The following is a 9999-nucleotide window of genomic DNA, read 5'->3' on the forward strand; positions in this document are numbered from 1 at the left end:
GTGCGTATGTTTTTGGAAACGAATGGAGAGCAGATCATTTTTTCACACTACTTTTCTTTATTCAACAAAACTTTTCACGGGATACAAAGCGATGAGGTAATGCATTTATTTGTGTCTGAAACATGACAACAAGCTTTCTTCTGCTCTTCTGTCCTTTTTCTTTTTAGACAGTTTAGCTCCTGATCTCACAGATCTTGTTTTGTACTGTTAAACCTTGCCGGCTGGCGTAGTGTCCTCTTTGGGACTTCTGGTGCAGTAAATCATTTTGTGTTAGCCTTGGCTACATATACTAAGATGCAGAGTCATTTCATTTAAAATTGTGGGTTATGAAAAGTCAAATCAAAGTGAGCCTTTTTGTAAGATCACTTAAAAAGTCCTCACAGTGACTTTAAGTTGTGCAACATGAATCTGTTTTCTAACATCGAAACTTTTTTTTTTCATATCTTTGTATGCAAGCTCTCTAACAATCAAGACACACACACCCGCACACACACATACTGTCCTCTGCTGACTCCGCCGACTCTGTCTTGAGTGTGATACATGGTGTGTCAGTAGGGGGCTTGATTTCTCACCCCCACACAGCAACAGTGAAATATGACTTTTCATTGGATGAATACTGTCCTTGATAATAAATGCTCTCCGCTGGGATCATTTCTTTACCTCTTGTCCCCCGTTGAGCTCGTGTGAACTGTTAAGTAAAACGTCAAGCAGCTTACACTCAATTGATGGAGTGTGTTTGGGTGAGTTTGTAGAGAGGATGACTGCACGCTAAGCTCCACTGATTTTATTATATAATGTTTTGGCCCCGCTCTCTTTGTTGAGCCAACTTTTACTCAGATGTCTGAACCTGCACACTATCAGTCATAAAACTGAAATGATCAAAAGTGAGCTGCTTTATCACAGTTATTCAGCCGCTGCAAAACAAAACAGCAGAGCATTTTAAAAACTCCCAGCACTGAATCTGGTTTACAGCGTCAAGCTCAGAGTGCCTGAAGATTCCTAAAACCATCATCCTCTCACAGACTCATTCACACGCTCATGGTGGTGCTTTGCACATCATTATTTCATACATTCACACTCTGAAGGCTGTGCCTCAGGTAAAATAAGAAGCTGCAGAGTTTTGCCTGAGGGTGCTTTGAAATGAAGTCTGCTGGAGCTGAGGATGTAACCACAGACCCTCTAACAGGTGAACAAACCACTCTTCCCATCACCCTGAGAATAATCAATGTGCTGCAAGTGCAGCTTGGCTTAATATTAGATCAATAAGTGACTTTTCTGTTTGAGTGGTAAATCCTCTGGACGTGTGAGGTCATGGTTTCAGAAACAGATGGTGATGCTGACAGAAAGAGAAACTATACTTCCCTCTTTTCTTTGATCTCTTTTCAGTTTTCTCAGCCCAGTGCTCACAGACACAGAGCTCATAGTGGTTAATTACATGTTCCTTATGTTAGAGCGCTTTCCCAACAAGGGCAAAAATACTTTTTGAAATTTCTTCTTTGAGTGCTGAGTATTTATTTTAAAGCCAAGGGGAGTGGAGTGAACAGAGTTAAAAAGCTGTAAGATAAGATCTACAAATAATGTCAGGACATAACTATCTTCCTCTGCTAAAAGTTGAAGTCCAAACAAGAGGAAAACATTAATGTGAGAACAACACATATTTGTTTCTGAATATTTTTCATTTTATGTTTTTTTTTTTTTCTTGCACTTTGTAGACGGCCCCTATATCAAGTAGACCAAAACCATCCAGTTCGCAGAATGGCTTGAAGTGATCAGGTTGTAGCTCAGTTTTTACCAGACAATGATTAGGAAGATGTGTCCACTAGGGGTGGGTAAAAATATCTATGAATAGATGCATCGCAATATTGCCTTGCCCAATTCAATATCGATTCAGCAAATCCCTTGAATCGATTCATCTCCTGGCAAATGAGGGGAGTGTGCGTGTTATTCCTGCTGAGTGGACGAGGGCCATGAGAGACCAAACAACAAATAAAATGGCAACCAAAGCAGCAGCAGAAGCAAAAAGCCTGATTATTCAGCTTTAAAGTCTGATGTTTGGGTTGTTTTATTGCTCCAAAAGGTTAGGTGACATACCACATAAGTTTACATGGGGCATGAAAATCGATAATCAAAGCATTTAAATCGATATTGAATCGAATCGGTATTGAATCAAATCTCAGCCTAAAGAATCTTAATCAAATCGAATCATGAGGTTCTTTGCAATACCCACCCCTAGTGTCCACTGTCTATACTGAACTGATGAGTTATCAGCCTATTTGCTGTGATTTCAGCATCAGCAGCGTCTTTCCTCCTCTATGTTAGTTCAGCAGCAGCTGATCACTGGACCATAGATGTCAGCCGATCAGCTGCACTCACTACATGGATGGGAAGCCTGGTTCCTTATTGCTTTTACTTTTTTTAATCCAGTAACTGATACAGTTAGTAAGGTAAACTACTCACCACAAACAGGACTTAAGTTCAAGTAAAAGTACTGGTTTTAAAATCTTCTCTTTCAGAGCACCAAAAACTGCCCAACCACAGTAACTAGAGTAAATGTAATTAGTTACTTCCTTACCTGCTCATCCATGAATATTCAGTGTCAAGGTGCTGTTTGACTCACTGCATAACACTGACTGGGAGAAGCCACCTAAACATGTAAATGTGGTCTTATCACTCAGAAAATCAATGTATGGTCATAAACCTAACTCCTCCATCATTTTGAGACTTGGACCCTGTGAGAGACCAGTGAGGACCAACTGACATCCTGAAATCATTTAATCAGCAAGTTTGCACCAAAAAAATCCCCACATGGGTCATGCAGTGATGTCTTTAAAAAGTATCTCTATAAGTTATACTGTGGGGTTACATGTGGTGTATGTATGGGTGTAGAGGTGTAGAGACATCCATCATCAGCAAATCAATAGAGAAAGAAGACTGCAGCCACATGTGGGGTAAAAGCTGGCATTGGGTGCTGAAAAGGTTTACTAAGGTGGAAGACCTCTGATGTTGTACTGTGGTACCTCTAAATAAAGGTAATAAAATAATTTGACAAAAACATAAAAATATCTTTCAAAGTATTTGTCAAACACTACAAGCATGAAACAAAACTCTAAAATCTGATCCAAACTAGATGTGTCCAGAGACACTTCAACAGGACAATGAACAGAAGCTGAATTCAAGGAGTTAAACACAGGAGAAACTATGACAACCAGAGAAGGAGAGCTAAAGTTAACAGTAACCTGTTCATGCAGTCGTACTGTAGCCTTATGACCCTTTTCCACCAGCACGCCTTGGCCCTTCTCAATTCGCAGTGTTTCCACTGGCCTGGTACCTCCTAAAACAAACCAGTTTTAGTACCTACTCCACTCTGGTTCCAAGCAAAGTGAGTCGATCCTAAAAGATGACATCACCGACAGCCAGCTACTGATTGGTCAATGTTGTTATCAATGGGTCATGAGCGGGATGCCAAAAACAAGACGCGACATAAGAGGACAAACAACTTTTTAAACTCTACTGTACTTCTTAAGGGTATTTCTTCTCCCTGCCTGCAGCCTTCTTCTGCTTTCCTATTTCATTTGGTTTGTGACAAAAAGCCACAGACCGAGTATATTATTGCCTCCAAGTCCTCCTTTGTTTGCGATTGTTGTGCCGTGCTCAAAATGATGTGGATGTGGTGTTTTATGGCTACCTTGCCCCCCAGTGGTCAAAGAACCAGGCTAATGGAAAACCATCACAAGAGTAGGGCCAAGGCGTGCTTGTGGAAAAGGGCCATTTTTGTTTCTGATAAGCTGTAACTATGAGAGACGATGATCATTTTTCCCACATTGCTCCAGAATAAAAATCAAGCAGCTTTGGTGTTTGTTCCTCCAGGGCAGAAGTAACATGTCTCCCTGAGAGTCCTGCAGTGAAACTTTGCTGCTCAGCAGCCATCAGTGCCTGGATGCACTGAGGTTTTTCAGAGAAGCCTCCCATCAAGGATGCATTACAAGGTGGGCCAGAAAGATTTGCCCATCTTTTTTTCCGCACTATCCAAAAATGCTTGCAGACAAACATAACAAACATTGAACACAGATTCTATACTTTATTCTCTGTCACCAAAAAGATTTACTTCCTTATTTCCTTCTTCACTTCTATCCTGCCTGGTTTTCTTCAGTTTCTCCTCCTCTTTCTCCTCCTCTCCTCTCCTCCTCTTGACTCCTCGACTCTCTGATGGCTTCTTGTCCTCCTTTTCTCCTTGCCTTTATCATATCCTGGAGATGACCTGGCACTGCCTGGCACGAGCGCCGCACTGTCCCCGCATCAAGTTTTGACCATGACTTCATCAGAGCTGTCTTCAAAGCAGTGACACTGCTGTGAGATACTCTTGAGACCTCCCTCTCCAGGATAGACCAGATCCCAAAGTCCACTGGATTGATGTCCGGAGTTGACGGAGGCCACATGTTCTTGTCCCAGGAGCCAGGAAAGTGCTGCTTGCACCAGGCCTGTGTGACATTGGACGTGTGAGCTGCTGCTCCATCTTGTGTGGAGACAAACTGGTTTCCAAACGCATTGGTACACCAAGGCAACACTTTTTCTTCAAGCATTTGAAGGTACACCTGGCTGTTCACTTTCACACCCTCCTGAATGAAGACCAAAGGAGACTTTATGCCATCAGATGCAGCAGCAGCCCACACCATGACTCCAGCTGGCTTCTGACGACACAAATGAGCTCTGCAGTCCTGTTTGACGAGTCTTCTCAGTGAAGTTCTTGAGATGTTCACTTCCTTTGCTGTTGCCCTCATGATCCTGCGAGGATTCTTTTGGATTCTCTTCCTCACCATCTCAACAACCCTTTTGGTCCGGACTGAACATTTTCTTCCAGGGATTGGCTTGCTGGTGGTATTGTCAGTCTCCTTGTATCGTTTCATGACATTGTAGACAGTCTTACAACAAACATTCACCTTTTTCATGATTTGCATTGTTAGTCCAGCCTCCTTCAAGGCCACAATCTGGTCCCGCTTACCCTTCAGTGTCATACTCGACAATCATCAGGAGTAAACAAATGAACTCAGGTACATTAAAAGCTATGTCTTTTAAGAGGATCTATCCAAAATGTATGTTTCTTCAACAAAAGCTAAGCAAACAAAGTAGAGATATACGATGGGTGAATCTTTCTGGCCCAGCCTGTAAGATACTCTTAACCAAGAAAAGAAAACACAGGCTCTTTCACATTTAACTGATGAATGAGGACATGCAGGGCCACCTGTGGGCTCTTTAAATGATTTAAACTCCTCTTTTTATCCGTCTCATGTGCCTGCTTCTCTAGCAGTCAAATTATAATCGTGGAAATAAGAAGAAAAAAATTACTCCAATAAACCTCTAATGGGACATGGAAGCGTCATGTTGGTGCAAAGAGATGAAAATAGTTTTTGTAAGCTATGGGGACAAAGCTGAGGCTCAAAAACTAAGAGTCTGAGTGTGAGAGAATGGAGACGGGTGTTACACTTCCTGGATGTCACTTTACGTAATGTAGTCTGATACTGAGGACCTCAATCCCCTGACGTGACGTATTTCCAAATCCTCTAATTCTGTTGGCTTTATTGTATATTGGGCAGTATATCAACTTTGTGATATAATCACTGCTCGGCGTGTGTGTGTGTGTGTGTAAAGGGAAATCTCAGAAGTTCGTGCAGAGCTGAGCGGGTGCCTTTTACTGTGACAAGCCATTAACGCTGCAGTGTATTTATAACGTTTCATTTGAGCATATCAGCCATCTCATCAAATATTCATTTGAGGGAAGATTGCCTACTTTGTCTCGCCTGAACCCCCCTCCTTCATCCCTTTATCATCATTTCACCCCCTCATTCTTTTATCAGGGTGTCCTCACCTGAGTCTGTGTCTGCATGAAATATGAAAATAACTAAATCAACTCAAAGTGTCTATTTTCAGAAGTACACGGCAGCATTAAGACTCCTCCTGAGGACATGTGGCTCCACTTTTCAGGTCTTCTCCTGAATATTATCAACTGTCTGCGCTAATCCAGCCTGTGCCTGCTCACCCTTTGCTGTGCATTTCTTTTATGTCTCTCCAGGTGTGTGTTATTTTTCACCTGTATCACTGCTCCCCAGTGTGCATAACTTCAGGCATCAATCCCAGCTCATTATTGGTTATCTGTCGGCTTCACTTTCCAGCCTGCAGCAGCGCTAAACTTCCTGTAAACCCCTGTGGGAGATAAACACCATCAATATCTTGAGATTTACCCATCCCACAGTGCATAATATATTCAAATACCGCTCCATCGTCTTCCCTCTGTCTTCTTCTATTCCTCCCCTGAGTTTGTAGACCTCCTCTCTGTCACACATTTCCATCTCTTCCTTTTTGGATCGAGCTCTTCTCTTCACTTTGAGTGTTTTTACCTCACCAGGTTCCCTGTGTCCTCCCTTACCTTTACATTTTCTTTGTCTGTCTCTTCTCATGCAGCTGAGAGATATTTTCTCATTTTCATCCATCAGTCTTCTGAGGAGCGGAAATAATCCCTTATCCACCTGCTTCTCTGCAAATGTATGTCTCTAAACTCCTACTCTTACTCCTAACACGTATTGTCTTGTTGTTTGTGCTTGAGAAATAACTCCTCTTTTTACAGTCTGGTTCTTCTTTGTGATGGTTTGACAGATTAACTCCACAGATGGGAGATTGATCCACCACTTACAGTTTGTCTAGTTAGATCCAAACAACTGTCTGGTAGATGGATAAAAAATTCTGTACAAACATTCACAGTCTCAAAAAAAGAAAGATGAAAATTCAATTACCCCCTTTTCCCTGTTTGGGTTAAAAAATCTTTTTAAACTGATTTTTGTCCAGAGTACTGATGAATGTTTGAAATGCCTCCCTTTCTACAAGGGTGTATCTCTACAGCTCTCTTGACTATGATGACAAGTGTCTTTTTATTTTGACAACAATCATATCTACTTAAACTAACATTGAAGGATTGATGCAACAAATAAGATTGATAGACTGAATTTTTTGATGACTTGTTGTTTATACAAAGACACAGTTATATTTTGGGAAAAAAATTACCACACTTTAAAATTACCAAGCCACCTCATCTGGCTCCTCTCAACGCGGAGGAGCAGCGGCTCTACTCCGAGCTCCTCCTGGATAGCCGAGCTTCTCGCCCTATCTCTAAGGGAGAGCCCGGCCACCCTACGGAGGAAGCTCATTTCGGCCGCTTGTACCCGCAATCTTGTTCTTTCGGTCACTACCCAAAGCTGACCATAGGTGAGGGTGGGAACGAAGATCAACCAGTAAACAGAGAGCTTCGCCCTCCGGCTCAGCTCCCTCTTCACCACCACAGACCTGTGCAGAGTCCGCATTACTGCAGATGCCGCACCGATCAGCCTGCCGATCTCTCGCTCTATCCTTCCCTCACTCGTGAACAAGACCCCGAGATACTTAAACTCCTCCACTTGGGGCAGGATCTCATCCTCGACCTGGAGAGGGCAGTCCACCCTTTTCCGGCTGAGGACCATGGACTTGGATTTGGAGGAGCTGATTCTCATCCCAGCTGCTTCACACTCAGCTGCGAACCGATCCAGAGAGAGTTGAAGGTCTCGGCTTGTTGAAGCCAACAGGACCAACTCATCTGCAAAAAGCAGTGATCCAATCCTGAGGTCACCAAACCAGACCCCCTTGACACCCTGGCTGTGCCTAGAAATTCTGTCCATAAAAGTTATGAACAGAATCAGTGACAAAAGGCAGCCCTGGCAGAGTCCAACCCTCACTGGAAACAAGTCCGACTTACTGCCAGCAATGTGGACCAAGCTCTAGCACCGGTCGTACAGGGAACGGACGGCTCGTAACAAGCAGCCCGACACCCCATACTCCCGAAGAACCCCCCACAGGACTCCCAGAGGGACACGGTCGAATGCCTTCTCCAAGTCCACAAAACACATGTGGACAGGTTGGGCAAACTCCCATGCACCCTCAAGGACCCTACTGAGGGTATAGAGCTAGTCCACAGTTCCACGGCCAGGATGAAAACCACATTGCTCCTCCTGGATCCGAGGTTTGACTATCCTACGGACCCACCTCTCCAGTACCCCCCGAATAGACCTTACCAGGGGGGGCTGAGGAGTGTGATCCCCCCGTAGTTAGAACACACCCTCCGGTCCCCCTTCTTAAAAAGAGGGACCACCACCCGGGTCTGCCAATCCAGAGTCACTGCCCCGGATGTCCACGCGATGTTGCAGAGTCGTGTCAGCCACGACAGACCCACAACATCCAGGGCCTTAAGGAACTCTGGGCGGATCTCATCCACACCTGAGGCCCTGCCACCGAGGCGCTTTTTATAGTTCCATATCATTTTTTAAGATGTGACAACAAGCAAACTTTGTAAACTCACTTTGTAGCTTAGTTTAGTGTCCAGAAGGTGAGCAGACTTTGTGTTAAGTGTTACTTTTAGTTGGACTCTCTGAGATATGTCTGTAACATGTAGTGTAAGTGAATCCTGGTCGGTCATCTACCATCTCTAACCTCACCAAGCAGAGCTAACATTACCTCACTCTTCATTTCTCCCTCACTCTTCGTGTTGTCATTGGGACACCTATGTGCCATAAATCAATCCGGCCCTGGACCAGTCAACTAGGAAGGTGAGGAACAGCATTTAGAAACGACTGATTTTGGTGTTGGTAATCTCATTTTACATCGTGGCATATGATCAGGCATTTTATCTAGAATTATGATTTTTTTCATCATCACTTCAAAACTCCTTACAGGGGATTTGAGATAAGCGTCACCTCTAAAGAGGCAAACAGTCGGTCATAACTTTTGATTTGAAGATGGCTTCTTTAGGTGGTCTAATGGGTTTCAAGGGGGGCTGTGCCACCCCTCTAGACACACCCCTGGCCAAAGTATGAAAAACTATCACCAGATTGGTTAGACATTCTACCAGCACAGCATTTTCTAGAAGTTTAGTCTACTCCTGATGAATCCTAATGAAGCCTTCAATAGTTTTTGGATAATATCCTCTCAGTTGTCACGGTGGGAATGTTTCTTTATTAAGAGGATATTTATTTCAGACATTCTCACTCTGCCCAGGATATGTTTTAATAACTTTGGGGACCTGTAATTTATTCAGCGTAATCAATAAAATAACTTTTGAGAGTTTCTTTTGTTTTACTTCTCCTTAAGAACTATCTTCTCAGCCTTAGCAGCAAATTAAACTCGGGGTAGTCAAGCATTTTTCAGCAAGCTAAGAATTATACTCTGCTCAAAGCTCCCATGAGGAGTTTGTAACTGGTTATAAAACAGACTGAATTTAACAGTGATTCCTCTTTAAGACGTACAGAAACAAATATGACAGCAGCAACAAGACTGACTGTATTAAAATTTTTATGCCCTCATTGGCTGCTATGAGGTGGATGTCGGATGGGTTGATGTACAGAATTAGTCTTTTGGTACATTTTGCATGGCTAGTATTGAAACAGTGATGCTTTTTGCATTTAGAGACAGCAGGATGATGTTTTTCATTCACACATACAGGTAGAAATCAGTAATAGGATATGTCACTTTGTCCACAAGGGGTGCCATATTTGAAAACTAGTCCAAAAGTTTCCCTCAGTAGCTAAAACATTTACATATTAGCATTGTTTTTGCAAATGAGCACATGGTTCAAACAGCTCTGCATCTTTGGGTTCAGCACTGTTCAGACCATCCCTAACCTGACTGAAGGCCAGAGCTGAACTTTATGATAGCAATATTATGATGACGCATGATTTATGTGGGCTATTACTCAAATCACATTTTCTTTGCAAAGGAAGTATTGAACTTGAGGAGGGAAGGTAATCTTGATCTCTTTACAGCTGCTCAACTTCTTAGAAGCAACTTCAAAGAGAAGGGAGGTATTCAGTCCAAAAATAGCTTCAAATGGACATGTGACAACCCAACTGTGAAAATGTAATTATAACTATGAGCGATCAAGCAACCAGCCTTCACAAAACCTTTCTCAGTCACATTTCTTTCTCT

The sequence above is a fragment of the Halichoeres trimaculatus genome, unplaced genomic scaffold (assembly GCF_033239565.1).
Source record: "Halichoeres trimaculatus isolate MK-OKI-2021-1 unplaced genomic scaffold, fHalTri1.1 fHalTri1_scaffold_2, whole genome shotgun sequence".
NCBI classification, from domain to species: Eukaryota; Metazoa; Chordata; class Actinopteri; order Labriformes; family Labridae; genus Halichoeres; species Halichoeres trimaculatus.